We start from the raw sequence: 15,361 nt of genomic DNA, 5'->3' as shown, positions 1-15,361 counted from the left end.
TTGCCATTTCAAACTGGTCATATGGTCATACTTTTAATGTTATATAATGAACACTTCACAGAGAATGCAAAGGTAAACTATCGGCAGCTCAATTCATTGCCCAAAGGGCAGGTGAGAGGCTGCAGGTCTACGTTATGTCCGTCCTACAGATTATCTTCAAAGAGTATTTTTAGTTATTGCTTCCAAGTATGTATAAATACTTTTTACTAATATACTGGCCACATTCACTATTCTCATTTGCTGTATGCTAGTGAGTTTTTATACTGTTTTAAAGAAAAAAAGGCTGACTGATTAAAACATTTGGATACAGATTGTCCATAGGCTTTATCTATTTATAAAACACAAGAGGTGAAGATTAAAAGAAAAGTAACATCAAACCCCACAGAAACAAGTAAAATGTACTTAATTGATTTTTTGGCAGTTTATTGATGCTGCGACTTTTTTTTCCCCCTTGAAAATATAGAAAATTTCCCTTTTATCTTCTCTAAAGCTTGCCAAAATAAAGGAGTGACTGCATAATTAATATCCAGGTATTTTTGTGATATTTTGATAATGGGCTCCCCCTCTTCTAATCTCATTTTATATTTCAGACCACACACTCTCAGTTTGTTGATAATGCATTTGGTTGCAGCTGGGGGTATTTCCAGGTCTAAAGCCAGGTTCACATTTTTGCTTTGAAGAGACAGAAATTCCAAACAAATACAGATGGTCAGACCATAAACTTAATTAAAATTTCTGCTTTGCTGGATGTTACATTAAATATGGCCATAATGCCAAGAGAAATACATGAAAAATCCATTTGTATCCACATCCTGCTGCTTCCACATAGTATAAAATAACAGAATGCTAAGAAGCATGTGTTTTTACAGACGTGTGTGAGAGCATGTGTGTGTTAATCCCTTCTCTTTTGCCTTGGCTGTCATACTAGTCTTGTTTTGACCAATAAAAGATGGGTTTTCATTAAAATCTGGGAATGGCCAGCTGTACATCTGTTAACTTTTCTTCTATACATTCTCACGCACTAATTTAGGCACTTTCTGAAGCAGTGTGATTTCCTTTTTATGCAAATCTGGACATTTGTATCTTTCCTAATTAACCCAGGATACTTATTTATTTAGAACTGTAAAGAGATAATTACTCATCTCCCGGAGGGTCATAAAGGTCATGCCTAAGAAGGTGAAACAGCTTTCTTCTAGAATTTGAAGCAGAGGAAGGAAGAGACCTGCCCAGTCATTGGTAGGTGAGGACTCCTGGAGAGGACAAGTGAGGGTGAAGAGTCCAGTGTGGCTAGAACAGGACAAGCCTGGCACAGGATGGGCAGGGAGGACTGAAAGGACAGCTGGGAACACCCCTGACAGGCTGGTTGGCCACATGGTAGGACACCAGCCAGTTTCTACAAGCATCTTAGGCCAACTTCCCCAGGACAGATGAACATGAGACCAGGGCTTATGGGCAAGGACTTGACTGGTGAGTGTGATCCCAGAAAAGGGCAGAGATGCAAACCAGGGTAGAAGGGTATGTTTCAAACTGCTCACAACCATGGGCAACTGGTTGATCTATCCCATAGGATCCTCTGCGGAGGAGAATTAAAGGCATCTCAGGACCCTCCATTACAGGCTGATCTGTGTCCTCCCCAAATTAGGGTGGGCCTTAACCGAATCTGACTGGTGTCCTTTTAAGAAGAGTGAATGTGCACCCACAGAGCAAAGGCCAGTGAGGACACAGCCAGAGGAAAGCTGTCTCGGGAAAAACCAATCCTGCCCATACCTCAATTATGAACTTCCAGCCTTTGGAACTGTGAAACAATAAATTCTGTTGTTCAAGCCACCACTTGGTCTGTGGTTCTTTGTTATGGCAGCTGCAGCAAATGAGTATCCCATCAGACAAGGGAGAAGGAGGGGTCAAAGTTTTGACTATGGAAGGTTCCCTGCCAGTACTTCCGGGTTATGTAAGCAGTTTCCCTTGGAGACGCATGGACTGGGGTCAACAGAGATGTCCTGGGGGAGGAGTGACAGGGGCAGAGTTGGGCTTAAGGCAAGGCCTTGGTAGGTAGCAGCTATGAGAAGCAGACTGGATCCTGGGCAGAAAGGGGCCGCAGCAGATGAAAGGGAGGGATGGGAGAATGGCTGGAATAAGAGATAACAAGGCTGAGAGAAGGTGAAGCAGAGTTGAAGTGATCTCTGATACACAGGGTAGTGACGATGATGGGTAACAATGAGGACTGGCACTAGGCTCTGCACTCTATACCCTCTGATGCTTTTTTATTTAAAGATTTATTTACGTATTCCAGAGAAAGAGAAGGGGGGAATGGTGCAGGGAGAGAGGAAGAGAGTCCCAAGTAGACTCTGCACAGAGCCCAACGCAGGGTTCAATCCTATGAGATCATGACCTGAGCCGAAACCAAGAACTGTGTGCTCAACCCACAGAGCCAGCCAGGTGCCCCCACCCCCGATACTTTACAGAACATATGTACTCTACAAAAACTATCTTCCTTAATCACAGCACCCCTCTAGAGTTTAAGTAACATTTTTATCCCGACTTTACAGAGGAAGAAACCAAAGAAGACAAAGGTGCAGAACTTGTCATAAAAGCTACTAGCCAGTAATTGAGCTCAAGTTTAATTGAACCTGGCTCCAAAGCTTGTGTCCTCACTCCGGTCGCTCTGCTTTCCCTTGATGCTGTCACTGAAAGTGTTTTAGATAGATCAATAGGAACAGGTATTTTGTCTTAATTTCATACACAAGTTATTTCTTTGAGCACATATGAAGTATTCTATGCAGAATGTTACCTCAGAAGGTCAGTGTAGCATGGCTATTAAATAGTCAGACTGGAGTCAAGATGCATATGTTCAAATCCCAGTTCTTCTACCCACTGGCTGGGTGAATTTGGGAAAGTTACTCAGCCTCTCTGTGCCTTACTTTAAACCTGTGGATGATTAAAAATAGCACCCACCTCCGGAAGTTGTTGTGAGGATTATTTAATATACATAATTTTAAATTTTTAATTACAAAATTTAAAAATATTGGCAAGCTATGACTTCTTCCAATAACTCTTTTCTATGAAAATAATTGAGCATTACATGTGCTTCTCCAAATTTTTGCAACACTTCTATTGCTATATAAGCTAAGGGACAGATATTTAAAAAGTAGTCAAATGTCAGCTGTTAAACATCACACTGCCAGCATCATAAATGAAGTCACCATTTGGCAAATAATTTCTTGGCAGGAGTGGTTCTTACCAACAGGGAAAATTAAAAAAAAAAAAATTTAAATAAAATCCCCACTGTGATTTGTCAAGCATTTCAGACACATGGCTCAGCAATTTTTCCAGCTGAAAAGTTCTTTTCCTTCCATCTTAGAACTCAGAGGAGGACCAACTAGAGGGGGTAGACTGTTAGGTAAATTCCATTTTGTTGGGTTTGTTTGTGTTTTTTGTGACTGTCAGTTCCCTGCAGGTGAGGCTGTGTTCCATGGGGAGAAGATAAACCACATTATTCAAACACTGACATGGCCTCTGGCTTAGAGGCCGTTCTTTATTATCCGATTGCTTTAATTTAATGTAGGGAACCCAGCCGAATGGATGCAGTAGTTGTCTTACCTCATTTCCTCCCTTTCCAAGGTAGAAAGAGCAAGTGCTCTCCTCTGTCAAATGAGGGGTTGAACTAGATGTCCTCCTCGGTCCTTTTGGCTCTGACAATTTTGGTGGCCTCAGATTTTCTTCTTGGCAATGTTTTTGGTTTTCCAGCACATTGAATAGGCCCAAACATCTCTACGTGCTTATCCCAGTAGTTACAGGCAGCCAGGAAAGCAAAAGGCAAGGTCTTACATTTCAGCAAGGCCTTGCAATTTAGAACACGCTTTCACATATGCATCCTTTAAAAAATCTTCACAAAGGTCACGAAGGACTTTCGGATGACGAGACCCAGGGAAGTCGAAGGATCTGTCCAAGGTCACACAGCTTGCAGGAAACAGGGCCTTACAATAAGCCTTTCTATCAGTGCACAGGCTTTTGCGGTCAATGCCTCCCAACCCAAGAGGACAGGATGACATTACCAGGATGCTCAGTTTCTTCAGAGTAGATTCTGTTGGTTCTGATTAGTCATGTCTAGAGCCCTGCACCAGTCATTGTGGCCCGCAGATGGGAAAGCTTCTGATTTACCCAAACCTAGTCACAGCATCTACTTAGGAGGTGGGAGAGGATCTGCTCCCCTGAACCACATAGCTGAAAATGGGAGCTGGAGAATCAAGGAAGTCATCAGGGCGAAGAGAGTTTAGATGGTGCACAGAAAAATAAGAAATTTCCCATTAATTGCAGAGAAAGCATTTTCCCCAAAAGACATTTTGCAAATAAATTAAGAAATGTTTTATTTTCTATTTTGTCTTAATCAAATTTAATTTTTGCAAAGGCAGTTTTCCCTCCAAGTGATATTGGGTAACCAAAAACGAACTCTAGGGTGGTTGAGGAAATGGAACAAGAAAAAGCTCAACCGTTTCAAGTACCGAGATGTCTGGAAATCCGTATTTGTTGAGTATGTCTGGGTCTCAGCTCAAATGAGACAAAGTCACTCTTCTCTGGGACCTTTAGGAAGGATATGGAGCTCTTCCAATCAGATCAAACCAAAAGACATTCCTCAGACATCCTACATCCAGGGGTCCCCAGGTACAGAGGGGCTGGGGTGGCCATGTTTCCTGCTTTTTCAATTTGAACCATCATCTAATTTTCTGTTTCTTGCCTTGTGATTTCCAGAGTTTATACCTGTGAGCCATTGTTCTTTTGAGGCATGTGTCATTCAAATCCCCTTTGGCTTCAAGAAGTTGCTCAAAGGGTTGTTTTTTTTTTTTTTCTAGAAAGTTGTTTTTGGATTATATCCTGTTGACCAAAACTTTCCCCTCAGTTGTCATGGTAACTTGCACACTGCAAGAGCTAGATGTTAGCCAAGAGGTTTGACAAGCAGATGACTTCCAGGCAAAGGTTGATTTAGGACTTTGGGGTTGAGGCAAAGGCTTTTACTGTCCTGGAAGCTAGTTTACATAATTAGTAAATCGTTTGGATTCAAATAAGCTAACCTCTAAACCAACCACGGAGTATCCCTACAAGGTACTACTCAACTCATTCAAGATACTACTCAACTCACTCAATTATATTCTTCAAGTTTCAACTAGTAGCTGACTAGTTCACCCTTGGATGTGGGGGAAGGAAAAGTTGTGGGGTTTGTAAGTTGCACATTTTGTAACATTAAACAATTTTCACATATACAGGAAATATGAATATTTTTTAGGCCACTGGATGAATATCAAATATTAGAATTACAAAATTTTTATTTTTATAAAAGTATTTTCAAAACTTCCATTAAATTTTTTAAAAATTAAGTTTAATTTGAGCTTCAGTAACTTTTCATTAAAAACATTGATATTATTGGGGTGCCTGGGTGGCTCAGTGGGTTAAGACTCTGCCTTCGGCTCAGGTCATGATCTCAGGGTTCTGAGATAGCCCCACATCAGGCTCTCTGCTCAGCGGGGAGCCTGCTTCCCCCCAACCCCTGCCTGCCTCTCTGCCTACTTGTGATCTCTATCAAACAGATAAATAAAATCCTAAAAAAAATTCTAAAAAAAGTTGATATTATTAATAAATTGTAGGTGTCGTGTCTCTTAATAGATCATTTTGAATATTTAGCAGAAAAATGATATTTCTGGAAAGATATATAAAAATATGGTTAAATTTTCTATAGTAATATTTAATAACTCATATATTCAAATTTTGGATACTTTGAATACCATTACATTTTATATTTCTAATCCTTTAGAATTATTACTATCTATACATAGGACATAATTTATGTCCAACTATTGATTAGTTAAGAGATATTACTGAAATGAAGGCAATAAATGTTACTGTAATATATAAAATTATGTATGTCTTTTTTATATGACAGTGTATCAACACAAAATGTGCACAATAATTAAATTCAGTTCTCTTTGATATTTTGCTATCTTTAAGTCATCTAAAAGTCCCTGTCTAAAAATCATAGCTTTATACATATATTATACATTGTAAAGGTGTTTTTGTCAAGGCCTGGGAATAAAATACACTGTAAAAGTTGGTAGCTGAATTCACAAATTGGAAATGTTAAAACAGTGGCATGTGGGCCTACCGTGTTCCTGCACTCCAGGCCCCATAGCTGTAAGCTGGGCCCACATACATGCTCAGGTGTTCCATGGAGACCAACCCTCAGGCTTGGTCACTTGGTTAAGGCAGTAACTACTAGATCACTCCACTGGGAACACACATTTTTCCCTCTGTATTTAGTTAGTAATCTATGGAGTGAGATCTTGCACATTGCTTTAGAATCCATTGATAACCTCTGTCAAATCAGTTATTAATTAGTTATTAGTTATTAATTTGGGGACCAGAAAAAGGTGATTTTCCCAATTCTGTTTTTTCTTCTACATTTTTTAGATGGCATTCTTCTGTAACAAAGAGTTTTCCTTCCTTGATATCCTTTGCCCATTTTCATTTTCTTTTAATTAAAAAATATTTTGAAACATACCACTGTGGTCACCACAGAAATGCACCTTTCCAATCTCCCATTGTGGGGAGGAGTATAACTGACTGACAAGCCCAGCTGCTGCCCTTTGGGGTTTTTTTGTTGGTTTTGTTTTAAGTAAAGTCTGTACCTTGTGTGGGGCTTGAACCCATGACCCTGAGATCACCAGCTGTATGCTCTACCGACTGAGTGAGCCAGGCACCCTTTTATTTTGATTTTGTTATTACCTTTTTTTTTTTTTTTTAAGATTTTATTTATTTATTTGACAGACAGAGAGCACAAGTAGGCAGAGAGGCAGGCAGAGAGAGAAGAGGAAGCAGACTCCCTGCAGAGCAGAGAGCCCGATGTGGGGCTCGATCCCAGTACTCTGAGATCATGACCCCAGCCGAAGGCAGAGGCTTTAAACCACTGACCCACCCAGGCGCCCCAATTTTATTACTTTTATTCATTTTTCCTTTTTTAAACAGTCTTGAGGTTTTCTTTTGTTTCTTTTTTACACTTATCCTGCCATGAATTTGTAGGGAATGGGTTCCAGCAGCTCAGGCTCCTTTCCATTGGTTCTCACAAAGTGTGCTTCTTTGGGTGGAGCTTTCTAGACCTTGAGTTGAACCCAAGCATCCTTCTCTTTGACTTCCTTCTTTTTCTGATCATTTTCCTTCATGTGCTTCAGGAAGCCAGCTCAGCTCTTTGAGTGCTTAATATGCTCAATACTTCCATTAATTCTCTTGGCAAGAGTCCTGCCTTTAACTTGTTTGTTTACAACAATGCCAAGAGCATGCTGGGTAACAGCACAGACCCTTCCAGTGTTGCCATGATAACATTTGTGGGGCGTTCATTATTTAACAGTGCCCATTCCCTTGATGTCTACAACATCACCTTTCTTATAGATCTGTATGTATGTAGCTAAAGGAATAACTCCATGTTTTTTAAAAGGTGGAGAGAACATAGTGGGTGTCTCTCTTCTTTCCCTTTGTGTTGGTCATTTTGTAAAATTACTGGGAGATGGCGGTCCAGCTGAAAGGAATTACTTTTATTAGTTTATATTTATATCAGCTGCTGCCTTGTGAAAGCACTTCCAAAGTTACGCCAAAGTCAGGCTTCCAAATGTTGATTCCGACCAGTGAGGAGGCATGGCAAGGACACTGTTCCTGCAAGACAGTGATTCCTTGACAGGTGACTTTGGCTCCACACTAGCCTGGCCAAAACTTCCTTAGAACTGTACTTCAGTCCAAGTCTCTTCCTACCCACCCCTACTTTCTCCCACTTCTTCCCAGGTGCCAGATCCACATCATGGTCCCCTCCAGGCATCTCCCTAATACATTTCTTGCATGTTTAACCCCATCCTGGCTTCTTAGTAAACTAAGCTAACACAATCATAAAAACAAGAGTAAATCAAACACATACATACACTTTATATAATAATACCACCACCCTGGCTATGAAATGGAAAATTATCTATACCTGTCCTTCCACTCATTCACTTCAAAGTGAACCACTGTCCTAAATTCTATATAATCATTGCCTCCCTTTTTTCTTTAGTAACTGACAGATATACTCCCAAGCAAGTCATGGTTAATTCTGTCCATTCTGGAATTTTATATAATGGAATTCTTTTTTTTTTTTTTTCCAAGATTTATTTAAGAGTGAGCACACCCATACACAAAGGTGGGGGGATGGGGGGAGAAAATCAGTCCCCTGCTTAGCGAGGAGCCCCACGTAGGGCTTGATCTCACAGCCCTGAGATCATGACCTGATCAAGACTCCATTGCTCAACCAACCAAGCCACCCAGGTGCCCCATAAATAAAATTCTACTTTGGTTATTCTATGACTTATTACTCAACACCACAACCATCAACACAATATTCAGATGTGTGCAACCATAGTTAAAGACAGTTGACTTCAGTGTTTGTGTGTGGTTTTCTATATTCTTTTGTAGTAGTAAGTTATATATTCTGGACACTAATCTTTTGCTAATCATATGTGTTGCAAATATCTTAGCATTTGAGGCTTGACTTTTCACTCTTTGTGACATCTCCGAGGAACAGAAGCAATCACAGATATCTATCTTTCCCTCTATTAAGTTTTAAGAGATTTTTCCCTATTTTAAGACCTTAAAAGATATTCCCCTGTATTGACTAGAACGTTTCATTTTGCTTTTTATATTTTAATCTTTTATGTACCTGAAATTGATTAACATGGCATGAAATAAAAATCCAATTTCTTTTTAATTAAAATATAATTTAGATCTGTAATATTTGCCTTTTATAGTTCTAAGAGTTTCAACAAATTCAACTGGGTAACCAACACCACCATAAAGATATAGAATTATTCTTTTCCTTTATAATCAACCTCTTCCTCTATTCTCAGTTCCTAAGAACGACTGATCTATTTTTTTGTCCCTTGAGTTCTGCTTTTTCAAATAGGTCTTGTAAATGGAATCATACAGTATATAGCATTTTGAGTCTGGCTTCCTCCACTCTGTAAAATGCATTTGAGAGTCATCCATGTTGTATAAATCAGGAGATCTTTTTTTATTGCTGAGTAGTATTTCACTGAGTGGTTGTACCATAATGTATCTATCCCTTCATCCACTGAAAGATATTTCAGTTGTTGCCAGGTTTTGCTGATTCCTACCAGCCCCATAGGAAGATTCCCATTCTGCATCCTCACCAGCTTACTAACTTGAAATATCAAAAAATAAAAAATAAAAAAAAAGACAATAGTCTTTTCAAAGAACCTTTCTAACATGCATCCAGTGATATCTCATTGTGGTTTTGATTTGTGTTTCCCTTAGGACTCCTAATGGTAAGCATCTTTTCATGGGTTTATTTTCTATTTACATTTCTCTCTTTTTAGGTGGGGTGGGGGTTAGGGGCAGAGGGAGTGAGAGCATCTTGAGCAGGTTCCACACCCAGTGCAGAGTCTGACGTGGGGGTTGATTTCACAACCCTGAGATCATAACCTGAGCCCAAATAGAGTTGGATGCTTAACCAACAGAGACACCCAGGTCCCCCTGCATTCTGTATCTTCTTTGAGCAAATGTTCACTGTTTAAAAATTGGGTTGCTTGCATTATTACAAGATCATAACAGTTCTTTACATATTCTTAATTAAAGTCCTTTAGGAGATGGTGGTTTACAAATACTTTTTCCCAGTTTGTGACTTGCATTTTCATTTTCTTAACCATCTTATTTGGTCCTAATTTTATGAAGTCTATTGGATTATTTTTTTAAGGATCATGATGCTTTTTTTTTTTTTAAAGATTTTATTTATTTGACAGATAGAGAGCACAAGTAGACAGAGAGACAGGCAGAGAGAGAGAGAGAGGAAAGCAGGCTCTCCACTCAGCAGAGAGCCCGATGCGGGACTCGATCCCAGGACCTGAGATCATGACCTGAGCCGAAGGCAGCGGCTTAACCCACTGAGCCACCCAGGTGCCCCGGATCATGATGCTTTTTGCATCCTAAGAATTCTCTACCTAACCTAAAGTCACAAAATTTTGTCTTTTAAGTTTTATAGTCTTCACTTTCACTTTAGGTCTATGATTCATTATAGCTCAACTTTTTTTTCCACATGCTAAGAGATCAAATTATTTTTTAACAATAAAATATCACCATTCTGAAATATCTCAGAGAAAGTTATAGTTAACATTTCAGTTCCTTGATTCAAGCTTCTTCAATGATGACTAAAGAGAATGTTGGTATTTTCCCCCATTTACCATCATGAAATTATTATTTTTTTTTTTTGAAGTAAGCATTACCCGCAACGTGGCACTTGAATACATGACCCTGAGATCAAGAGTCACATGTTCTACCCACTGAGCCAGCCAAGCGCCCCTGAACTTTACTTTTTAACCAGGATATATGCTAAGATCCAAATCAAACAATCTGCCCTTTAGCCAATTTCCTTGGCACACGCAAACTATCAGATAGGATATTTCCAAGTGCAGAGACAATCTTGATTCCAGACATAAAAATGCTTGATGTTACTAAGTTGAAAATAGGAATCTCAAAAATGACTAATAAGACAGACTCACTTTATTTTTTAAATTTCAATGCAAATATCATTGTAGCTAAATTCTTTTTCTCAAAATTATTGTTTATTCAATGAATGCATTTGAAAAATAAACCCCCAGGAGAGCTATTTCAGGATCAGACCCATTCTGATGAGGTTCAGGAAGATGCTTTCGCCTTTAGCAATGTCTGCCTGCTGGTCTGTCCATAGCAAAGCCAGCTGACATGGCAATGTACTGCACATGAGCCTTCCCTCTTCCTACCAACCCATCTTTTGAAGAGAATTCTGTGTTTGCGTGTACACACACATGCGTATGTGTCTGTCCACATGTGTGCTTGAAGACACATAATGGAAATGAGAAGTCTTTATGCCTGCCCCAGGGAGCCAGCCCCTAGGCAGGTGATCATGGTTGAAGAGGCTGCTGTCTAAAAGGCCTTCTGCTGATCAGGATACCACCTCTTGGTCCAGCAGTTGGCCTGCAGCCTTTGTCTATAAACAGCAGCCCTACTCAGCTCCGTTAATGCCCTACCTCTGGTCAGCCCTTCCTGGCAAGTGTCTTCAAAGCGTAGTGTGATTTCCAGTTTGAAATGATAACCCTCGCAGGTGGCAAGCAGTACTCAACACGCTTCTCTGCAGAATCCCACAAGTAAACATTCCCATGGAAAAGTGATATTTTCAACACTTTACATATTGGATTTAATAAGGGGTTAGTGTCAAAGTCACACACAGAACAGAGAAAAAGATGTTATTGAATGCTCAGCATGGTACCTACAAAAATTGTCTGCTGAATGCAGCAAATTCCTTTTCAGGACTAATATAAAGCCAAAATGGGTTGGATGCTGGTATGAAGGGGAGCCCAATATAATCGCATTTTGTTTTGGGGCCTATCTCTAAGTGATGTCTTCTTTTTTAAGTCACAGTGGACAAAGATCATTCACAGGGTGTCACTAACAACTCTTACTCTACCTGTGTGGGCCTGGCACAGCTGTTGGTGACCAGAAAGTCATGAAAAGAAAAGACTCGCTTTGAAATTCTATGAATACTGTTAGCCATGAAAGACTGGCTAGGATCTTCATGTCTTTGAAAAACTAAATCGAAGAAGAATCTTTGTGTTTAGCTCTGCAATTTAGTTAATACATCAAAGCTAAACATTATTATTTAGAAGAAAAAATAAACTAGATGGGATGAAAAAGGCTTCTCCCTTTTCAGTTTGGTTGGTTTGTCCCTGGGTGTTTCTAGGTAAACTCCTTTATTAGTCCCTTATTTCTGTGTGCAACGAATTAGATTCTCCCCAGTTCTGTAAGTATAAGTCACTTCATTTGTAGCACAGTGCACCTGAGGCCACAACCCAGGTTCATCCTAATAACTGACACCAGTGAACGAATGGGTACTTTAAAATAACAAGGTTACAGAAAAGCTCCAGAAGGATCAATGGCTACCAGGGGACTGAATTTGTTGTTTTGTGTTTTTTTTTCCTCCTGTTTTTTTTTTTTTTTTTTTTTTTAAGTAACCTCTACCCCCAATGTGGGACTTGAACTCACAGACCCCAAGAATGAGAGTTGTATACTCTACCCACTGAGCCAGCGAGGTGCCCCTCTATCTGTTTTTTAACTGCTTAAAATTTCATATGTTAATGACTAATGTTTCTTAGAAATTGTTACAATACATAATTTTGTTAATTATTACATTAATTAAGAGGCCTCTGGGTGGCTCAGTGGGTTAAGCATTTGACTCTTGATTTTAGCTCATGATCTCAGGCTTTTGAGATGGAGCCCAGCATTGGGCTCCAAGCTCAGCAGGGAGTCTGCTTGGGATTCTTTTCCTTTGCCCCTCCCCCTCAAAAATAAATAAATAAAATCTTAAAAAAAAAAAAAGGAAAAAAAATTATTCTCTCTCTCTCTCCTTCTGCTTCTCCCCTCAATGTCTCTCCCTCTCTGGAAAAAAAAATACTATTACATTAGTTGAATTGGAGAAATATATATAATCCCCCACACAAAATAAAATATTTTGCATAAGTCATTTATGTATGCCAACTCTTTTTAGAATTGAGGATTCTAAAGAAAAAAAGTTTAACAAGTACCAATTGTCTTGCATTTCACTAAAAGCCCTGAAGATGCATTTTTAAAATTATTAAATACATATATTGTGATAAGGTAGTATATAGCAAATATAGATTATTCTAACTCACATTTAAAAATATTCTTTGATCTAATAATTACACTATTACACTGCTAGGGATTTTTTTAAGGATGTAATTTAAAAGAAGAAAAAGCAATGTGCACTTAGATTTTCACGGCTGGGTTACTTATAATAGGACAAAAAAAAGAGAAAAGAAATGTCTCATGAAAGGTAAGTGCTTAAATTAATTGTTAAAAACCTGATGGATTATTATATGCTTGCTACAATGACATTTATTATTTCTATATATAGATATATCAATTACATGTGATTCAATATTAACCGAAAAGCAAAAGTACCATATGACTGAAATTGAATTAAGATATATATGTACGGGAACAAAGAATGAAATGTATTTTAAAAACTGTAGATTTGTAAAATATTGAATTATTTTTATCAACATTTTCTAGCAATAAGAATTTTTTAATTATGGAGCCACAAAAACTATATCAAATTTATATAATCTTAACCTATTCTTCCATATTCTTTTTTTTTTTTTTTAATTTTACCTATTTATTTGACAGAGAGAGAGAGCTCAAGTAGGCAGAGTGGCAGGCAGAGAGAGGAGGAGGGAAGCGGGCTCTCTGCTCAGCAGATATGGGGCTCGATCCCAGGACCCTGAGATCATGACCTGAGCTGAAGGCAGAGGCTTAACCCATTGCACCACTCAGGCACCCCTCTTCTTCCATATTCTTTATGTATTTCAGCAAAACCAGAAAGAGAATATGTTCCATAAGAGACAAGGGAATCAATTATGGCCCAAGTTTAGTTCAACTTTTTTTCTTTCTTGGGGGGAGAGGGGTTCGCAAATCTTTCTTGATAAAGAAGTACTTTGATTTACATGCTGGCGTAAATTCCTCACCTCATCACAACCAACCCTCTGAGCATACACTCACCTGCTGCTTCTCAAGTATGGTCATCTTCTTTCTGTCTCACACTTAACTGTTTCTTCTACCTGGAACGTTCTTGCCATTCCCGAGTCTTCTGCAACACTTAGGTCTCAAATGCTATCATCTGAGAATGTCCACTTACCTATTTATTATGTTCCCTGTCTAAACCAAAATGTAACAAATGGAGTAGAATTTGATCTACTGGTGCTATATGGTTTCTGGTGTAGTTCTTTGTTATACTCAAGGATAAATGCATTGATACAGGAGATGAGAGTGTCATTTGGAAATAGAAGAAGAGAAAGAAACTGCTTCAGAAATAGCCTCCTTGAGGGGGGTGAAGGGATGGGTGAGCCTGGTGGTGGGTATTATGGAGGGCACATATTGCATAGAGCACTGGGTGTGATGCATAAAGATTAAAAAAAAAAAAAGAAACAACATCACTGAATCTTAAAATCAGTAGATCCAAAAAAAAAAAAAATCCCCTAACATCTCTTCCAAATATCCCAAGGAATTGATGTAAGTTTCAGAAGACTCTGTCAAAATAATATATTTGGTAGGATTCTGATACCTCCCTCTTCTAGATTCACTGATTTTTTTTTTTTTTTTAAGATTTTATTTATTTATTTGACAGAGCACACAAGTAGGCAGAGAGGCAGGCAGAGAGAGAGAGAGAGAGAAGCAGGCTCTGCACTGAGCAGAGAGCCCGATGCGGGGCTCGATCCCAGGGTCCTGGGATCATGACCTGGGCCGAAGGCAGAGGCTTTAACCCGCTGAGCCACCCAGGTGCCCCTAGATTCACTGATTTAACAGAAAAAATTAACATTCTTCAATAGTCAGGGCACCTGGATGGTTTGGTCTGTGGAGCATGTGCGTGACTCTTAATCTTAGGGTTGTCAGTTCACGCCCCAAGTTGGGTGTAGAGATGACTTAAAAACAAAATCTTAAAAAAAAAATTCTTCAATATACAAATTTCTTGGGTTAAAAAAATTACATGCGTGTATGTTTTGTTTGTTTGTTTTGGTAAAGAAATCTTTAAACAGATTTTTAAAAAATATATATGTAAGTTTTTTGCCCCATGTGGTGTCTGGGTGGCTCAGTCTGATAAGCCTCTGCCTTTGACTCAGGTCATCTCAGGGTGCTGGGATCAAGCCCTGAGTGGGGCTCCCTGCTCAGTGGGGAGCCTGCTTCTCCCTCTGCCCCTTACCCTGGTCACATGGGTGCTCTCATTCTCTCTCAAATAAATAAATAAAATCTTTAAAAAAAAAAAAAAAAGCATCTAACTTCAGCTCAGGTCATGATGTCAGTCCTGGGATCAAGCCCCAGTGGGGGGGGGGGGGGGTCCCTGCTCAGAAGGGAGCCTGCTTCTCCTTCTTCCTCTGCCCCTTCCCACACTTAGTGAACTCTCTCTCTCTCCCAAATAAATGAATACAATCTTTAAAAAATATTTAAAAAGGGGCACCTGGGTGGCTCAGTGGGTTAAAGCCTCTGCCTTCAGCCCAGGTCATGATCCCAGGGTCCTGGGATCAGGCCCCGAATCTGGCTCTCAGCTCCGTAGAGAGCCTGCTTCCTCCATTCTCTCTGCCTGCCTCTCTGCCTACTTGTGATCTCTGTCAGATAAATAAATAAAATCTTAAAATACATATATAGATAGATAATATATATAAAGTAACTTCAGCCCCAAGATAGTCTAGCAGCTACGAACAGGGATTCTGAACCCATGTAACCTGGGTTCAAA

General features: G+C 39.3%; 1 pseudogene across 1 annotated transcript; it reads right to left on the bottom strand.

Annotated features, from left to right (window-relative positions):
• Positions 1–7,043: 7,043 nt before the first annotated feature.
• LOC309844982 (large ribosomal subunit protein eL21 pseudogene) lies at positions 7,044–7,527 on the bottom strand (annotated as a pseudogene). The gene has a single exon. The product of its transcript is annotated as a large ribosomal subunit protein eL21 pseudogene (transcript).
• Positions 7,528–15,361: the final 7,834 nt, after the last annotated feature.

The sequence above is a fragment of the Mustela nivalis genome, assembly GCF_964662115.1.
Source record: "Mustela nivalis genome assembly, chromosome: 12".
NCBI classification, from domain to species: Eukaryota; Metazoa; Chordata; class Mammalia; order Carnivora; family Mustelidae; genus Mustela; species Mustela nivalis.
This window is presented reverse-complemented; position numbering and strand designations above follow the sequence as displayed.